At 32.1% G+C, this 21,531-nt stretch overlaps 1 protein-coding gene and 1 pseudogene across 2 annotated transcripts in view; both read right to left on the bottom strand.

The window, feature by feature from the left end:
- Positions 1-21,531, bottom strand: part of LOC140446094 (basic helix-loop-helix ARNT-like protein 1) — a 243,697-nt gene that overhangs the window by 102,270 nt on the left and 119,896 nt on the right. The gene's annotated exons all lie outside the window — the stretch shown is intronic.
- Positions 16,922-17,602, bottom strand: LOC140446138 (histone H1-like; annotated as a pseudogene).

Raw genomic sequence — 21,531 nt, 5'->3', positions numbered from 1 at the left:
CTCTTGGATTGGATACAACGAGTTTGGAATACTCGACTTGGTCTCGGTTCGCCTTCCACTAATCACCAACTTAACCCACAAAACAACACAACTTGTACTTATCTTTTAACACACTGTTTTCAAACTAGACTGCTCGTTCTGGCTGGTAAAAACACAATGCTCGAAATTTTATCGTCCAATTTTAACATCGACTTATTTTCCTTCCCTCGTTTCCCATAGTCAATCATACACATTCATTCCTCTTATCTATTTTCCGAAAATTATACTTTAATTTTTAAGAAATCAAGCGTATTGTACCCACTTGATTTTTCCCTAAATTTATAGAAGATAATCTAAATCACATTTCTTTTGTGTTTAAACGTTTAAAACAAATAGGAAAGGTTAATGCGACTGAAAAATAAAGGTAAAAAGGTTAAAAAGATAAGTATTTTTTAAAAGACCTAGGTATAGGAAAAAGATTTGACTCCACATACTTCTTTTATATATGCTCGTATTTTCAATTGTTGATCTAGTTTTCTCCATTATGTATTTATTTATTTGTGTCAAAAAAGCTAAAATCATAATTTACGATTTTTGTTTGCAAACTATTTTGGATAAAATAATTTGATAGCTAATCAACGAAAACGTTTCTAATATGAAAGCAGCATTAAATGCGCAATGTAACAGGTTACGCAGGCCTTGTAAGCCCGGATGTATATTCTTTACTAGAAGTGCACGCGCCAAGCTTGAGGTTTCCATGGAAATTCGCAAAGGAAAATTGGAAAACAGAAAAAGAAAAACTCGATATGTTCTGATTTGCTGATGAAACGTATCTGGGTTTTCTAAAAAAGGACTTTGATTAAGAAACATCGATGAAACTAACATTCACTGGATTCCTTGCTCGTTATGTACGTCTTGTATAAATATAATTATTTCCCTGTAATGAGCACTATGCAATGTAAAACTCGAGATGAACTTGATGAAGCGAAAAATTAAGATTTTACACGTTTTAAATAAATTTTGTTTTGATATAGTAGGTTTTAATTGAATCGCTTATTGTATAAAGGGAATAAGTAAGAATAAGAAACTTGATGACCTATCAAATTTTGTTCTACATATAAAATGTAGAAGAAAACTAGTAGTGACATGTGATACAGCAAATTTTTAAGGTCTGGGACTGGTTTCCTTTATAAAATCAATGAATAAAAGACGAAATAATGTGCTGCTCTACAGGTAATAATTACTAACTTATTTATAAAAATATGTTTATTTTTACAAACAAGACCTAAAGTACATCTTAAGACTTAGAACTTAAAAAAACTAATCACTATCATATTCTTCATTGGTCGTCGGCCAGTCCTTAAATTGCTCAAAAACTTATTTATCTTCTTCGGGAATGTAAGTCAAGACTTTTATAAGATCACCCAATTTTTTTGCCTTGATTGGCACTTTCCCTTTGTAAGCCTTTTTATTTGGACACGAAGTAGCTGCAACATTTTTTTGACAAATTAAATTTGAATGAAACAAATCCATCTATGTTATAACTCCGGGGGTCTCACTTAAATAAGTTAAGTGTTTATATTTTGATATGGCAAAATGTTCTTTAATTTTATTTGTACCCATGACGAGTTCGTTTGTATTTTTTTTTTAATAGGCTAGCCTTCACATTTTAAAGTCTAGAATTTCATGCGTGTCTACCACTTTATTAACAGTAAAATGTGCCTGAGAACCCTTTTTACAAGTTCAAAATTTCTGTCACACGGTAGAAATAAATGCCCATGAACCGGGAAATTTTGATAAATTATTTTAAATCTTTCATTTATGATAAGATTTAAGAATCGCACAAGGGTATGATTTCTATTTTGGACCCCACACGCATCACTAAATACGTGTAATTCAGTGATAGTTTCTAGGCGGCACTGCTTAGTCTATTCAGAGTCTAACTTTTATATACAATATAAAATACCAATTATAAGCCCTTAACTAAGGGCCCTAGGAGTCGCAATGTGGATGTCAATGTGTTGTGCGAATCATTTTCACAATTCACAACAAAACGACTAGCTATTGTCACCTCCAAAAAAACGAGCGAAAAAAAGTTTGGAAAGTAACCGAACGCGCTTAGCGACTCGTTGTCTTTCGAAAGTAGGGGATGTGCTTTACCAATCATAGTGACCCAGCTCGCGGTAATCGACGAAAATTTCCCGCGAAAGCGTATTCTGCCAATAGTGTGCTTTGTTTTGCCGCAGAGCTAACAGTTTTATAGTAAAGTTTTAAATTTACGGAGAGTGTTCCGTATAATTTTCCATTATGAACCTGTTAAAGACAAATGATTCGATCTATTTGATTTTATCGATTTAATTTTGGTTTTTAATCTGAACGTTATAATATTAATTATTACATTTGCATTCACTTGGAAAGGGAAAAACAATTCCGCCTTAGTGTAGTCGTTACAGTCCTCCCGGAAGTCCTTAATATTTTTGGATGATAAGGCTCAAATCTTGTAACATTTTTTTTATAATTAAAATAGTAAATAATTTTTAATCCTTTTATCCCTTTTGCTGATACGCCCATGGCCATATGCGCAAATAGATATACAGGTAGGTTTGCTCACTCTTAGCAAATTTTATTGGAACATACCGACTATCACGGAGCATCAAAATATGCCGAAGTAGAATATTTTATGGTAGAGCTTTGTTGACCTTTTTTTCGGTTCCAGGCGGGTCCTTTTTTGTAACTTTGGTAAACAAAGTCGTAAAAGCTCTTTATAGTATCTTTCTGAAATAACCTAATTCAAAAGGTTCTATAGTTTCTCAAGGTTTCCAACGACAAGAGTCCCGTGAAACCTTTATATATTCGGGTATCTACCTAGAGATGGAAACAGCTTGGCGTTCTTTCAGGCAAGTTGTCATTTTTGAGTGGGGGATATCCCACTTTTTTTTTGGGAAGCTTGTTAAATTTTGATAAGACGAAACGAACTCTGAACAGGGCAGTCTTCGAGTAAAGACGCTTGCTTATCTTACCGTTCTCTGTGAATTTTTTCTTTAAGTGTGTATACACTTAAATATTTGAAATACCTTAATCTAATACCATATTAGATTAAATAGTGTTATAAAGTACCTTCATTTTGATTAACTTGGCTTTCTCTCATCATTTTAGCTCAATTTATCAGGTATCATCCACACATCAGGGTAGTTCACAGGGATCTTTTAACTTTTCAGTTATTAGTGAAGAAGATGTGAAGGTTAGTATAACAAAATTAAAGCCAAAAAAGGCCACAGGTAGTGATAATATCCCTGCCTATATCTTTAAAGGATGTTCTGATATATTTCAAAAGCCATTATCAGATCTATTTAATCTATCTCTTAAAACTAACACCTTTCCAGACAAACTCAAAGAGGCTACCATTACTCCAGTTTTTAAATCAGGTAATAGAAACAATATAGAAGACTATCGTCGTATAAGTATCCTTAATTCCCTGGCTAAAATATTTGAATCTATTCTCTATATGAATATACTGAAAAATTTTGAAAATGAATTTGCTCCAGAACAACATGGTTTCTTGCCTGGGTTATCCACAACTAGTAATCTGTGCATTCTGTCTAATTTTGCTAGTGAGGCAATAAATAATAAACTCCAATTAGATTTAATAATGACTGACTGCTCAAAGGCCTTTGATATGGTTGACCATGGCATTCTTTTATCGAGATTGAATGAGTTTTTTTTTTCGCATGATGCTTGTACATTTATAAAATCGTATGTGGATTCAAGGTTTCAACGAGTCAAAATTGGTAGGTGTTTATCAGATAAATTTCAGGCTACATCTGGTGTCCCCCAAGGGAGCAACTTAGGGCCTTTGTTTTTCTTAATTTTTGTCAACTCACTACCACAATCTCTTAAATTTTCTTCTAGTTTGATCTATGCTGATGATTTTAAGCTTTTTAAGACTATACATACTTCAAATGATTGTCAGTTACTACAGCAGGACCTGACCTCAGTTGTGGAATGGTTTAGGGACAACAATATGATCTTGAATATTAAGAAGTGTGGAGTCATATTTTTTACTCGCAAAATCGACTACATTCAAAATAATTATAGAATTGACAATTGTGTAGTATCTAGGAAAACCAAATGTAAAGATCTGGGAATATACTTACAGGCTAACATGAAATTTAATGAACACTATATAAATATTGTTAATAAGGCGTACAAAATATTGGGATTTGTAATAAGAAATTCCAAACACTTTAGTATAAACACAACCATTAGACTATATAACGCTTTAGTCAGACCAAACTTGGAATATGCATCAGTGGTATGGACTCCTGAAGCCAAAGTTCATATTAATCATATAGAAAAGGTACAAAAAAGATTTCTAAGATATTTATACCTTAAGAAATACAATGTGTATACTCACCTTACGCCATCAAAAGAGTTGCTTCAAATATTTGGCTTGCAGTCATTAGAACAGAGAAGAAACATGCATTGTGTTGTGTTTATTCATAATATCATTAACAATGTTAAATATAAGACATGTGGTTTGATCAACTTTATTAGGTTTCATGTGCCAAAGGTCAACCTAAGGGTAAACAGTAATGACCTATTTTCTTGTAGTCCATATAATTCTTGTGCAATAATAAACTATATGCAATATCAGTGTAATGAGTTAATAAAGATCTGTGATATAGACCTCTTTACCTGTAGTGTAAGGGATATTAAAAAATGTTATGAATAGATAAGTAATGGACTGAATTTTAAAATTTTATTAACTTGTGTCTTTTTTTTTAATGTGTTTTACTTTCTGTGTTTTTATTTTGTACTTGTGTGTATATTGTAGTATATTGTATTTTTTGTGTGTATATTTTTATACCAAGTAATGAGCACTCTTACATGTAATTACTACCTAGGTGGTGTTTGTAAGTTTTAATAAATAAAATAAAAAATAAAATAAACTTCAGTGCTTGATACTAGTAAAGTATAGTAGAATCAGTAAAATAGTGCAGCAGTCATCGAGATTTATTGTAAGTTATCGTAATCATATTACCTTCAATTATCTGGGCGAATAATATTGTAGTAATAATATTCCCAATCCTGGACGAATCTGCGTCAACCATTTCTTCACGTGTAGTTAAGGTTAACTACCGATTTAGCAATTCAATTAGAAGAACATTTAATATTTTCATACGAACTTTCAATCAGTTATTAAGAACTTCTCACAAATAATAAGTACGAACTTTCAATATTCAGTAAGAACAGTTATTAATTACTAAAAGCAGTGTGAGACAGACAGTTAACTTACAATTAAGTGTGGGTTTTAGTTGAATTTTTTTATTATTATATTGTATCTGTAAAGCTATTTCTTGATCATAATACTGTTTATTTCCATATGTATACAACCATTCATTAAATGATGGTGCATTTTTTTACTTGTTTACATTCAGCCGAGTATTTAATTGTGTTGTTGAATATATTGTTTTGTTTTATTCATGAATTTTATTTGTCGACTCATAATAAGTTTCCTGATAAAATAATATCGCTGAATATTTGCTTATTACTTTAAATTATTATTGCCTATACCTTCGACCAGGAGAAAGATCAGGCTTATTAAGTTTCGTAGGTAAGTAGGTGGACGGAGTCCACCTACTATCATTATTCTTTTTATGTAGTGTGTTGACAAAATTTATTTAATAATTAACTATTGATATCTTTCCTTGGATTTGGTCTCAAAACCTAAATATCTTTCCTTATCTCTTTTTGTTTCTAAGGTTTCTTAATTTTCCTCTTGAACCCCAAAAAGTTAAGTGGCGCCCATTTTCTATCTTATCTTTTGTAATTTTACCCATCTATCTTTTTGTTTACTTCTGTATCTTTTCTAATATGTATATCTTATCCTGTCCTATCTTTATTTATTTCGTCCGTTGGACCCATTCCCGGTTCCAAAAGCTAGTTTCGAACCCACGACTCGCTCTCCACCAACCATCTGGCTGTCGTCCGCAGTGTCTCCAATGGTGACCTTTCTAGCACCATCAAAAAAAGGTTTCTGAGGTTACAATCTTTAGACATAAAACCATTTTTTGTTGCTGCATGTATTATCGTTTATCTCTGTTTGATGGAGCTTTTGTTGTGAAGTGGCTAAACGAATCTATCGAACCTTCTTTTTGGAATTTCAACAGGTGTCAAATTATGTCTCATGCAGATAAACAAAAGTCAATAATATCTTAAAACTAAAAACGTTTCTCTATATTTTTATACAACGTTCACAATATTTATCACCTTCCTCTAATTAAAATCCTTTAATTAAAAATGAATACTACAATCGCACAAACGAGCGACCTAATTTTTCACGTCTTACCATTCAGTCCCATTTTTTGTAACCTACCCCAAAACGAATTTTACCTATATCGACTAATGACGCAAAAAAATATCGCCTTTCATCAAATATTTAAAAAAGTATAAAAGGCAGCTTCTCCCAATCTGACGTAAAAAATAAAAGAAACCTGTATAAGCAGACAAAAGCATCCAGCAAGGCCACTATAGGGCAAACAAAAAATCGAAGCCGGAGGTATTTAGGTCAAATTAGAATAGGCACCTGCCTGCCTGTAGTCATAAATATTTCATTGGTTCTTACAAGAGGAAACGAGGGTATTGTATATATATTTAAAAAGAGAGCAAAAAGGGCGTCAGATTTTCTTATGCGAATCGTAACAAAGATAAAGACACATCTAACCTAATTAACTTAACCTAAATAATAGATTTATTGTTTCTTCATTTGAATAATCTTTATTGAAAACTGCAAAAGCCACCTAATGATGGAAGCATATAGCGTAACATTTAGGCTACGACTTACAACTTCTAGGTTCTGGATTTAAAATACGGCTACCAATCACAAGGAAATCCATGACTATACACTCACTTTATACAGGATGTTTCACGTAGTCCGCACATAAGAATTATCTCTGAAAATAATCGGATTTGAAATATGAAAATGTGTACTCCCGTCATCGAGCAAAAAGACAAAAGAGGGAATCTAATCGTTATGAAAAGGAGACCAAAAAAGTGGCCTCTGATGGCGGACATATCCGGAAATGCGAATGCGCCAAATTTAAATTTCATGACATTTCACAATAATAATACAGTGGTGTAGGGGTTCTAATTTATCTATTTATTTGTTATATGTATTACATAATATTAATATTACATAATATTAATACATAATACACTTCAAATATTTTTTTTAACACTAGAACACAATAAAGTTTTAATTAAATAATAATAATAGTCTAAAATGTGAAACAATTGTTAAAAAACTTCAATAGAAAATGGAAATGATCTTTCATATGACAGTTGGGACAAACAATAACATCAGCAATAACATAACTTAACTAAATTTGGTTTCTTAAACAAGGACAGAGTCTCTCTTTCCTTGTTTAATGTGGCCTCTCAATATGGCACTTCCTGTCTAACAATATTTTTGCCTCCACTACCTTTACATTCCCTCTTTTGTCTTTTTGCTCGATGACTCCCGTTAACTGTAGGTGAATATATACCTCTAAAATATTTAAAACTCGCTATTACTTTCGGTTATACCGTCGTTACAAAGATTATTTTTAATGGAACACCCTATAATGTTATATTATAATATAACCAAAGAATATAGACGCTTATCTATATTCTTTGATATAACATTGTATTTCTAGATTCTACGTAAAATTTTGGACTTATTTTGTATAAAGCATCATTTATCAAAAACAAACACACAACTGTTTGAGTATATTAACATTTTTTTTTAATTTGACACGCAGAGATAGTTTTTTTAACATTGATAACTCATCTATTTTTGAGAATTAAATTGAAACGGGAAACTGTAGTATTTAATCGCAAATCAAAAACAGTATTTTTCAGGTGTCCAAAAAACGAGGTAAAATTGCAACAATCTAAATATTAATGAAGAGGAAGTCTCTCGAATAAAATCAAAAAAATCACTTCAAGCTTTTAATTTTTTTCCGTTTGCTGTTCCAAAATTATTTTAAAACCCAAAAAACGGGACTAAAAGTTACAAAGACCAAACTTTATATACTTATAAATATTTATTATAGCGGTAAGTTAAAATAATGTTAAAAACATATAAGAAACTTTTTTTCTGTAACTTCTACAACTGACTGAAAATATACTATTTTTAGATGTTAATATATTTTTGCAATTGGCGATTACTTGATGGCAATTCTATGGTACATTGTAACATTTTTTATAGTTAATATATTAAATTATTTCTAATCCTTTTACCCCGTTGCTGAGACGCCGATGGCCGTATTTGCAAATAATATATGCGCGGTTATTAGGTTGACCATTAGGAAATTTTATTGAAAATTACCGAAATATTAAGGGGAACAAAATACCTACTTATTTAAAAACGACGGTTTAGGTAATCCTCGGTTAATTCCTTCCGGCTCTAAGGCCGGGTTCCTTTATGATAAAGTTGTTAAATATCGTCGGGGCACGTAGAAATGTTTTTCTATAATAACCTAATGGAAGGGATTTTATATTTCATCACGTTCCTAGCTAGAAGGGTACCGTTAGTTTCGGTGATCGTTAGAATCTTTTTACCTTCTGAGAAATCCATCTAGGTTGGCCTATCATTTTTGAGTGGGAGATACCCTCACCTTTTTTTTGGCTAGTTTGGTAAACTTTTAGAGGAACCAACTTACTTCCCGGTGGGCATTCGTCGAGTAAAGGCGCTTTGCTCATTATCGTCTCTGTTTCACTTTATCTGTGCATTTTCTTTCTAAGTGTGTATACACTTGTATATTTGAGTTTTTTGATCTAATATCATATTAGATTAAATATTGGTATAGAGTACCTTTAATTTTAATTAACTTCAGTGCTTGATACAAGTAAAGTATTATAGTAAAGTAAATTAACTTCGGTGAAATAGTGCAGCAGTCATCAGGAATTACTGTAAGTTACCATAATCTTAGTATCTCCACTTATCTGGGCGAATAATATGGTATTCTATCATATTGTTTTTCAATCATCTGGGCGAATCTAAGTTCATCCATGTCTTCACCTGTAGTTGAGAGTAACTACTGATTTTTACATTCAATATTTTCTTACGAACTTTCCATCAACTACTAAGAAATTTCAATAAACATAATTACGAACATTTAGTTCTCAATCATTAAATAACAGTGCGAGATAGATAAATCAACTTAACCAAGTGCGGTTTGGTTAAATTTTTATTTCGGTAACCTTTTTGAATTCTAGTAAATTTAGATTTGATTAATTTTTGTTATTTGCTATAATAGTTATGCATTTTTAACCCGGTGTCTCGAGATATGCCATTAAACAGCAAAGTCATCATCATCATTTTGGCTTTACAACCCTGTGTGGGTCCTAGCCTCCCCAAGAATTTTTCTCCAGTCGTCCCTATCCATCGCCTTCCTCCGCCAAGCACGTATTTCCATATTTCTCATGTCTTCATCGATGTTATCTAGGAATCTTGTTCTGGGTCTTCCTCTTCTTCTTTGACCAATAGGTCTATCAAGGAGCGTTTTTCTAGCTGGGTCGGTTTGCTCCATCCGCATAACATGGCCTACCCACCTTAGACGTCCTATCTTTATGTGTTTTACGATATCTGGTTCCTGGTATATCCTATAGAGTTCGAAGTTGTATCGTCTTCTCCAGACACCATTTTCATTTACCGCTCCATAGATGCGCCTTAGTATTTTTCTTTCGAAACATCCTAACATGTTTTCATTACTTTTTGTTAAAGTCCAGGTTTCTGAACCATATGTTAGGACTGGGCGTATTATTGTTTTGTAGAGTTTTACTTTTGTATTTCTTGATATAACTGTAGATTTAAAAAGGAGATTAAGCCCAAAATAGCATCTATTAGCCGTGCAAATTCTGCGGTTTATCTCTGCGGTAGTGTCATTTTCAGTATTGACGAGCGTTCCCAGGTATACAAATTCGTTAACTGCTTCGATGACGTCATTTTCTATAACAAGTGGCCGTAGTGTTTGTGGTTGCGTACCTATTTTCATGTATTTTGTTTTGTTGGTGTTTATTATTAAACCCATTTTTGTAGCCGCTTCCTTTAATGCTACGTACGCCTCTCGTGCTGCGTTTTCCGTTCTCCCAACAATATTGATATCATCAGCATATGCTAAGATTTGCACAGATTTGTTATATATTGAACCGGTAGTTGTGATTTGTGACGTACGTATTACTTTTTCCAAAGCTAGATTGAATAGTATACAGGAGAGTGGGTCTCCCTGACGTAGTCCGTTATTTGTTTTAAAAGGTTCAGAGAGTTCCCCCTGGATTCGTACTTTGCATTCAACTTTTAAACTTTGCATTAAACAGCAAAGAGAGACCTTTAATCAACCTTGGTTGAATTTTTGTTCTTACTCACTGTCAGGCTCTCTTCGCTGATAATTGAACCTGTCCATTATTATATTGTTGTATTTGTAAAGGTACTTATTATTCATATTACTGCTTATTTTTATGTGTACACGACCATTTCATGGTTGATGGTGTATTTTTATTACTTGTATGTACATTTAGCTACCGTCATCATTGTGTTGTTGAATATATTGTTTTTGTTTTATGTATATATTTTATTTGTCGACTCCTAACAAAGTTTCCTGATATAACCATAACTCTGAATATTTGCTTTTTACCTTTAAATATTGCTATACCTTTGACCAGTAGAAAGATCAGGCCGATTAAGTTTCGTAGGTAAGTAGATGGACGGAGTCCACCTAATATATTTATTATTTGTTTATGTAGAGTGTTGAAAACATTTATTGAATAGTTAACTGTTGACAACTTTCCTTATCTTTGGTCTCAGAACCAAAATATCTTTCTTTATTTCTATTCTTTTCTAAGGTTTCTTAATTTTCTCCTTAAACCCCAAAAAATTAAGTGACGCCCTGTTCCCTATCTTATCTTATCTTTGTTAATTTTACCCATCTATCTTTTTGTTTATTTCTGTATCTTTTCTAATATCTCTTATCCTATCTTTACTTATTTCGTCCGTTGGAACCATTCCCGGCTTCAAAAGCTAGTTTCGAACCCACGACTCGCTCTCCACCAACCATCTGGCTGCCGTCCGCAGTGTCTCCAATGGTGACCTTTCTAGCACCATCAAAAAAAGGTTTCCGAGGTTACAACATGTTTATTAATCTACCAAAAAATAAACTACTGGTTTTAATTCTTAGATTCTTAAGAAACATCACCTACTTGTTTTTAAATTATTATTCTCTAAAATGTTACAGTGAAGTTGACTTATACTCAGTGGAAACTAAAAACCGTGGTTTTGTATTAGATTTTAGTGTTCGCAAATAAGTATTGAAAACATTTTTAATTTTTTAATATAATACATTTTAACCACAAAAACTTTTTCTTTAATAGGCAGTACAATTTTTACTTAACAATTTGAAAACTTATTATTCTATCTGCAGTTTTGAATTACAGATATTGGCGAAATGTAAGATGTTCTCTGTATGTCGTATCTGAAAGTGTATCAATCAATCTAATGTTACCTATATATTACATGTTCAGTTATTTGCTTCCTACTCTGTACAATAAATGAAGTACATAACGTGTTAACCAATACATGAACCTTTATAACTTATTTGGGATAAAAATAAAACACAAAGAACTCAATGTTTCCTAAAGTGTTTCTTTTAAGATACTCCGGAAAAAATAACTAGCTGGCAACTCCGCTGGAATTATGACTTCAGAGATCTAGTCCGGAGTCAGATTAACAAGTCACGGTAAAATCGATCAAGGAGTAAGTAGCATGCAAAAAGTTGTGATAGGTGTCTAAGGTGCTGCCAATATTAACCACCGGATAATGGACAGATGGACAGAATAAATATTATTATGACCTATTTTGATATAATATAATATATGAATATAATCTGATAGATTATGAAATCCTTTTATACCAAATATTTATTGAAACATAATGAAAATAACGTATGGTCCTAAAGTTTTGGGAACAATTTCACCTGGTTTGATTGAAAAGCAAAATGCATTTAACAAAGAAGGCCATGGAATTGAAATGTCATCAGTTATTGACATTTAATAAACAAAGCAGAATATTTTGGTTTGTGCTCTGCAAAATGTCTTATAAAATTGATATTCGTCGAGGTGTTTATAATATGGTTGGGCGAATATCGAAACGAGATATTGTTAATATTTATCGAGATCAAAACATAAGCAAATCGACAATTTATCGCACAATAAGAGAATGTGAAGAAGATTTACCATGTGTTAACTTGCGTAAAAGTGGCCGACCGCGGATTTTGAACCATATAAGAGAGGCAAGACTGATTGAAGCAGCTAAGAACAAAATTGGGGTCTCACAGCGAAAACTGGCCAGAAGATTTTATGTTGGAAAGACTACAGTATACAGGACCCTATCGAGTAACAATATTATCTACCGGAAAAGAAGGAAAGCTCCAAAATACACAGAGGATCAATTAGAGAGAATTCCGAGATGTTGCCGCGCGTTAAGGCGAGTGCATTTCGTCAACAAGTTGATCGTGATGGACGATGAAAAATATTTTACTTTGTCCAACTCTGAGATGAAGGGTAACGATGGGTTTTACACGAACGATTACGAAAATGTACCTGATGAAATAAAATTCAAAAGTAAGAAAAAATTTTGGTATGGTGTGCAATTTCTGAGGTGGCTTTATCTCACAGCCCTACATTGGTGTTGTTCGAGGCGAAGCCTTAAACGCAAATATTTATATTCAAAGATGTCTCTCTAAATTGCTTCAGTTTGTGAACACACATCATGCAAATGATCAAATAGTCTTTTGGCCAGATCTTGCTTCATGTCATTACGCGAGGATCACAAGGGACTGGTACGAAACTAACAACATTATCTTTGTACCGAAAGCAGAAAATCCCCCCAACCTACCTCAGGCTCGTCCAATTGAAGAGTTCTGGGCAATATTAAGTCGGAAAGTCTATAATAACGGATGGGAAGCACAAAATCAGGAACAGTTAAGACGCCGCATATATACAAAAATTAGAGAAATTGACGCCGAGGTCGTCCAAAGGATGATGCAACGTGTCAGGGGAATTATTAGGCAAATCGAAAATAATGGTCCCTTGTCTGTCATTTGAATTTTGATTTATAATAAGGATAGTTAAGTTAAATTGTTGAATAATTTAATAAAAATATAAGATTATTGTGGTCAGAGTTATATGCTTTTGAAATTTTTCCCAAAACTTTAGGACCATACGTTACAGTAAAATGAACTAAAAGATCGGGACTTATTTGGTTTTACATATATAAGACTTTATAGACTGTATTCTAAGCGTCTAAGTAGACAGTAGTTTGTTCTCATAATATTATACTATAATATTTTAACAGATTAAAATAGATTAAGCCAAACAAAACATTATATTAAATTTATTTACAATTAAGTTTTGTTTTGTTTAATCTATTTTACATAATATTAAAAACATAATAAGTAATATTAAATTTAATATAATATTTTCCAAGTAAAATCTCGAAGTAAAAAACATAGGAAACAAGTCTATGCATTTGAGGGTGTATAAAAACAAATAGAAAAAGTTAGAAAATGCCTCAATAACATCTGCTGAAAACGAGAATATGTGGAAATGTAATCACTCATTGCTACATCAAAAATGGTCTGACTTTGGTCAGAATCAAAATTCTCATCCCTGCAATAATTGCAAACCACCTCAACCAAACTTTACAAAACAAAAGTATCAATTTATTGTAAATGTTACCTTTCCCAACAATGAAATCAAGCGTCAATTTTTTTCATCACATCGGATGTACATTAAAACTAATTTTGCGTTGCAATAATTTTACTAACGTAAATAAAATGAGCCTAATAGAATTTATGATCCAAACACAATTTATTCATTAGTCACAATTTATTAATAATCAGACTTCCATACAATGTAACTGTCAATAGCACTATTAAACTATAAAAATGGTCTAAATGGCTACTAACAAACTTGCCAATTTGGAAAATGGAGTTAATATTGAAATAAAAATCATGATTGCCTGAATACTCCACGAAAATGCCTATGTGATACTGAGCAACAAATTTTATATTTACTACATATTTGAAATTCAGGGGCTATGGAAGTAGAAGACAGGAGCTTGAAAAATGTCTATATTATTAAAGTCTATCTATTCTCTCTGGAATAAAAATTGACCTGTTTACATTTGGCATTTTAAAACCATTTAACTTTTAAGTTAAATACTATCTTTATATGATATTAAGCCACAATTGATTGTGTAGCATAATAAATTCCTTAAAACTCGTGTGGGTGTCGGCGTCAAAAAGCCGGCAAATTTGTTGAAAATAGTGAATTATACTCAACGTAATGTGTCAGTTTTGAAAGAGTAATCACTGTTTCTATGTTTCTAAGTATCTAAGAGATTTGTGTCATTTACAACAACTTTGAAGGATAACCATATGTTTTCATTTTGCCCAGTTTCCATCCTTGTTTTGTTTGTCTCTGGTTACCAGGCTTTTTCGCAGTTTGGAGATGAATATGTTCGTGTGGCAGAGAGTGTAAGTCTAGTTTCCACCCCTAGAAATTTTAGTAAGTCCAGTTCCTAACCCCAGAAATTTTAGTGAAATCCAGGTAACTTTTGTGTTTGATTTTTAAAGAAAAAAAAAACATTTTCTAATAATAGTTGCTTTAATAAGAATTTCAGAAATTGTAATAATTAAAATTGTAGATGCTAGGGTGTGGTCTAGGTCTAGCTGTCATATTATTTGTTCTGTTTTAAAATTTAATATTGACAACTGGCAGCTAGCTTATTTTTTTTACTTTTGGTAAATACCTAATCATATAGAGATTTTGTTTTTGTTTTTTTAAGTAAGGTTAACCTCTATGCATAGTTTCACTTAAAAAGATATTTCTCCAAATAAACCCATAGTGGCCGTTCGCCAACGTTTCGGTTTATTTTGCTTCCCGTATCTCCACCCCAATAATTTCTGTCCCAAATTTTCAACCCCCTATAATAATACCCTATGTGGTAGACAAAATAATCGTTACAATTGTAATTACAATTACCTAAAAATTTCGATTTCCACTCCTTTGACATAAAACTAACCTTGTCAACAATCTTGGTAATACATCGTTTTCTAACAAAATTATTTAATAATCTTTTTTTGAGGACGATTTCCGAAGTGAAAATCGAAACGTCAAATTTATAGGTAAAATGTAATTGTCATTACCAGGGCCGGCGATAACGGGCCTGCAAGGGATGCACTGCAGGCGGGCGCCAAGATGAGCTTGTTTCTGCTAATGTTATACAAAATAGTAAAATAGAAAAATTAATTTTTAAATTTCAATTCCAGTCACAATACGCTAATCTGTGTTTGATTAAAGGTTTTGTGTTAGCAGTTAGGAGCGAACATGAATGATTTGTAGTAAAATAAAAATTTTACATAAATTTAATTTATCAGCTTTGTCAATTAAGCAGTTAAAAGAACATTATTTAGTGTTGCATTCAATTAACATAAAATAATTTTCAAAAGATTAAATATATGCAATTAAATTTTAAAAAACAAAGGGCGCCTTCGCTCGTTTTGCAGGCGAGCACCTTATACCCTAGCACCGGGACTGGTCATTACAACCAATAATTGTGGCTTAATCTTATAAATAAATATAAGAAATATCTTACATCGTTTAAATTTATATTTTTTGTTTTGCACCAAATTCTTATTCATTTATCACCTTATTCTATCCATCATGTTTTTATCATCAAAATTGATTATATGTTGAACAAAAGAACGTGTAAACATAAAACTTACTTAACTTTCACAAAGAAGTTACCACTCTATTATTTATCCAAATTGTATTTTTAAGAATATAGTTTTTAACTGACGAAGAACACTAACAGTTACTAATAACTTTCTAAATGACCAAATCATTTGCTTTACGAAAACTTCACAGCTGGCAACAGCGTTAGTCGGGGGTTCGGGAATGACCTTGGCTGTCTGCGAACTGGATTTTATGAGCAACCTGTTGATACATGTAAACAGTTAGATGTTGTTTTGCGATGGTAAAATTGCGACGGATTCAACAACCCCTTGGCAACGAACTACACAAGCAGACAAGTGCCATTGACCAAAAGGGACCGAATGTCCACAATATAATACAGCACTGAAAACGTCGTTCTGGAATATAAGTGAAAATAAATTTTATATCTTTCAATCTCTTAAATAAAGCTACATAATATTTTATACAACATATTGTATTCATCGTGTATTTTTAATATAAGTAATTCCAATATTATTTGAAAAATAATAATAGGATTACTTTTACCATTTCCAAAATCTATAACTAAACGGAATTACATTTTCTAGAGTATGGCACTTATGCCAAAATGTCTTTAAAAGGCATAATTTATATATATATATATATATATATATATATATATATATATTATATATATATATATATATTATATATATATATATATATATATATATATATATATATATATATATATATATATATATATATATATATATACCATCACCCCCTTTGCCTTTATCCCTATGAGGGATGTGCCTCCCTAATTACATTTCTCCATAAGTTTCTATCTTGGGTCACACCAATATCAATCCACTTTCCCGATATGTCCAGCCTAAGAGCCTCCCCTTAGGTCTTCGTTGGCCTTCCTCCTCTACCCTTTTTTTTTCTGGAACATTCAAATAAGTAACTTTTCGTTTCGGATAATTAGCGTTTCGACGTTGAACACATCTATCTCATTTTTCGCTCTTCAGTCAGTAAATCGTTACATACCGCATATTAACTTAAGATTTTTTATATCTACAACGAAATGGCAGATACAGAAATCCAATCATCAGCCGCTTCGGCTACGTCGGCATTGTTTTTAATAATTCGAAGATATTAATTAGTCCAATTACTTCTTCTTAGGAGCAGTAGCTTTTCTAGCTTTTGGTGAACTTGCAGCAGCCTTGGCGGTCTTTAGCTTAGGTGCTTTGGGTTTTTTCGTAGGACTGCCTTTATTTGATTTCTTCGCTTTGGTTGGTGTTTTTACTTTGTCCTCTGCGGAAGTCGGAACTGCGGATCAAGATGACGCAGTTTTAGGTGCTGACTTCTTTTCAACTTTCTTCGTCTTTGCCGGCTTTTTCTCTGTCTTTGATGCGGCTTTTTTAGCCTTTGTCACTTTCTTTACAGATTTTGCCTTTTCGCCTGCAGCAGAATGTTTGGCAGCGGCGTCAGTTTTTTTCAGTTTAGTTGTTCCTCCAGCTTTCTTTTTTTCTGCGGAACTAGGCTTTGCAGATCCAGAAGACGACGATGAGGTAGACGCTAACTTTAAAGATCCTGATGCGCCTTTTCCTTTTGTTTGCACCAACGATTAAGTAGCAACTGCAGCTTTAAAATATTTTTTGATGAACGGTGCAAATTTTTCCGCATCTACTTTGTAATTTGCAGCAATATACTTCTTGATAGCTTGAAGAGAAGAACCACCTCTTTCCTTGAGCCCTTTGATAGCATTGTTCACCATTTCAGACGTTGGAGGATGACAGGAGGAGGTTTGCACATTGGTTGAACGTCTTCTTTTCAAATAATTTGGCATGTCGCTCTTGAGCACATCTCATTCAGTACTAACAAATAATAGATTATTATGCATTTTGAAAAAAAATATTTAGATAGATTAGATATCTGAACGGTCAACATGATAAAATCTAACCTGACTTTTGTTGCGATTACTGTTTGGCTCAAAAAATCACGAATAACTCATAATTTATACCAAATTAAAGCAGTTATGTATAAGAAATTCTTAATAAATAATAAAGTATCATAAAATAGCATTTCAATTCAATACTAAAATACAGGGTGTTCCATTTAAGAAAACTCACAAAATACTTTCCAAACGTAATTATCTTTTAAACTACCTCGTATAATCCTGCCAAACCTTATATTGAAAAAACAAGAACATCGGAAAGAGTCGAATAATGTAAAAATATACAGGATGTTCCATTAAAAAAAGATAAGTTTGTTCCACCCTGTTAATATGAGTGGCCCTGTATATTTGAAAATATTTACAAAGTATGGTCCTTTCTGTGCTGCAACTTTAACCCAACTGGATCAAACTAATTCTTGAAGGGTTTATTTCTCGATTAACTAATATTATTTTTTATACAGACTCATAAACAAATAAATAAAATATTAAAAAATTAAAACAACCATTTTATCAGCATTAATTTTCTCGTCGTACGTTTTTCCCATGAATGCCGAGACGACTCTGTCTGGCAACACTAAACACAAGTTCCCATATTGTACATGTGTTATTATTTTTGTGACCATAAAAATCAAAGTGTTACAAAATGAATTTATTTGTAATACGTTTACGAGAATTTATGTTTCACATTATTTGACAAAATGAGATTGTTTCTGTAATTGAATATTTAGTTGATTTAGACTGAGTTGTTTACAAATATTAATGAACCTGAGATAAAATGGTAAATTATGTATTATATTCAAGCTAAATTATAGCAACTAAAATATATTTCCTGATTGGAGTATATAAACGGAATTTATATAAACGCCTTATTGAGTGTAGGAAGGATTCCAGATTTACCAATATTTGTACGAAGCATTCATTATAATAATAACGTAAATAACTATTTTCTAGATCGTTTTCGAATGTTAATGTACAGTGTAACAAAAATGTGCTAAGGAGTCTGGGTGACTCTATCCAGTGTAGCAAAAGGGTGAACTCTAAAATGTACCTTGATACACCAATGAACTAATATGTGGAATAACGGAAGATGGAAGGGATTAGATAGAAATAAATTATGTAAAAGAAATAAATAAAGGGTAAATATGAATTTTAAAATATAGCAGAATTAAGTGTTGGCTAGTGACTATGCAGGAGAATGACCACTTGACACTCAAAAAGGATTTGGCCAATTTGCATGCCCTACAGATACCGTAAGATATAAGAACTAATGACAAGAAAACCACCAAGAAATAAACAGATGAAAGATAAAAGTTGCTCTAATGAATGCTTGGGCGCCAGGAAGTTAAATGTTTTCTTCCGAGATATCTTGTATTGCTGAAATATGAAAGATAGGTACTAATTAAAATATTAAATTTTAACCACAACTTTAATAATTACCAAACTTAGGTACAGACTATTTTAAATGCTTATATACTACCCACCACCTCTTATGTACAGTTAACTTAGCTATATTTACAGTAAAATCCCTGAATATAATTATAAAACAATTTACCCCTGATATACCCCTTAATTTCAAATCGTGACAAAAGTTATACCCAATAATAATGTATAAATAATAAATATAATTATATACTACTCACTAATAGTTTAGTTTTCGTTCAAGAATTGTTTAGGTTTTCAAGTGAAAACTCTCTGGATATGTGTGCACACGATAACCTAACAAAGAGAAATTCAAGGGAGAGTTATAACCTCATCCCTTGGTAGACAATAAATAATTAAATTAAGTTACAATGATTAATGTTTTAAGAAAATTGAAGGTATTTATTATTAAGGATATATATTTAAATTAAAAGTGGAACCAAAAGTTAAAACCTTGAAGATGACGTAGCAAAAGTTAATTAAAATAATTGAATGAGAAACAAACATAAAAGTAAGTTCTTCCTGCCGGTTTCCGTAGGTTGCCCTTGAAGATGATCCGGTGGAGAGCTAGACTCAGGTGGTAAAAGGTACACCAAACCTGGATTCCCTGTATCAGGTACTCTTAGACAAATAAGTCAACTTAAAATTCTTCTTAAATTTCCAATAAAAACCAGTGAACTTAAAACTTCTTCTCCTTGTCCTTAGTAAGTACAACCCAAAAAAAAACTAAAAAGATTCCTTCCCCTGACTTGCAACTGGATTCTGGGAGTAGGTGGCTAGGGTGACCCAACTGAAAGTATCCTCGTACAAACAACAAAATAACTCAAATGATTTCTTCTAAAACGAACAGCTCTTGACAATAAAATAAACTTAAACTCAATTCGGGAAAAAAAAAATGGCACTTCCCAGCCGCTACTATTCTGATCGAAACGATCTTTCTTCGATCACATCCAGTTGACAAGTCACCCTGTTCAGGTTCTACAAGTCGTGGAATGGATGTACTTTCAGAATCTTACCACTGGTGGCGCAGTTTAATGCCAACCTTAGAAAATAAGATTTACTGGGAGTTATTTAAATATTTAGTTTAAAAATATTTCAATATGAATTTAATTTAGAATTAAATTAAAAGATTCCAGTCACAAAAAAAAGGTAAACAATTATTTAAGTAACGGACTCGTTACAACAGACTAGGTTTTTGCTTGAAAATTCAACTTTTGAATGTTAGAAATGAAAAAAAAATTAATACCGTTTTAATTGCGGAAGGTAAACAAGAGGTTTCAAAAAAGAAATTTTTTTATAAATTAGGAATACTTTACTGTAAATATAACTAGGCTTTCTGTTTTTCTGAAAGTTAACAAAAAATTTAATACTATTAATTGATTCCTTTGCTCTATCCCTGACCCAGTGACAACAAGAAAATTAAAGAATATTTCCTTTTTATTTTTTAACGTAGTATCTGTTAGTTAGACCACTGTTGCCATCTATGTTACTTGTCCATCTATGCATTTAATGCTTTTGGAAACCAAGATTGTTCAACTTATGAAGTTTGAAAAGGTAATCGCTGGTAGTCAAGTCTGGAGAATATGATGGATGCTAAACTAATTTACGTAAATTTGAAATTAAATTGGCAAAATAAGCACCTGTAATTATGGCTCCTTTTTCACGAATTATACAAATATTACATCTTTAAAATCTGAAAGTACGGTTAGCACGACCTTCACTGCTGAAGGTTGCATCTTGAATTCTTTCGACGATGGTTAACCTTACTGTATCTAGAACTTCTTCACTGCGACTAATTTTGCCAGAAAATTTTCTTTGCCTTATCTATACTGCATTAAAACTTAAAACACAACTTGCAGACAACGCTTTCAGATTAATTTCAGACATAATATATACCATAAAGTGAGATACCAGTATATTAAATTATTTGTCTAATAGTCACACGTTGATCTTCTTGCAGCACGAGATCATGAACTTTTTAACATTTTAGTTTAAAAAAAAAAAGAGAAATCAAACGATTTCTACTTAGCGAAACCGAATTCAAATCTTAACCACTGTGTTCCCTAAAATTTGCGAAACAAACAGCTGGATGAATTACTCGGCAAGGGAATCTAAAATTGCATTCCACAAGCCGTTCATCCTAGTCAAAATTCGTAGTGAATTCAGTTTCTCGTACTTCCAACGAAGTAAATAACAAAACAGAATGACGGTAATAGATTTTTGTTTTGATACAGTGCAGCAACAACCGCTGATACGTATTTCGACCTTCTTAGGTCTCTTCAGAACGGTATAGTCACTGCTCTAGCATTCTGTTCTATTTTAGTTTTAGTGTAGTTGTACCGTTATAAAGTAAAACCAAGCAAATCGGAACTTTGTGATGGTTATATTAATGATATTAATCA

The sequence above is a fragment of the Diabrotica undecimpunctata genome, chromosome 7 (genome assembly GCF_040954645.1).
Source record: "Diabrotica undecimpunctata isolate CICGRU chromosome 7, icDiaUnde3, whole genome shotgun sequence".
In the NCBI taxonomy this organism is placed as follows: Eukaryota; Metazoa; Arthropoda; class Insecta; order Coleoptera; family Chrysomelidae; genus Diabrotica; species Diabrotica undecimpunctata.
The sequence above is the reverse complement of the archived record's forward strand: the minus strand, read 5'-3'. Positions and strand labels throughout refer to the sequence as shown.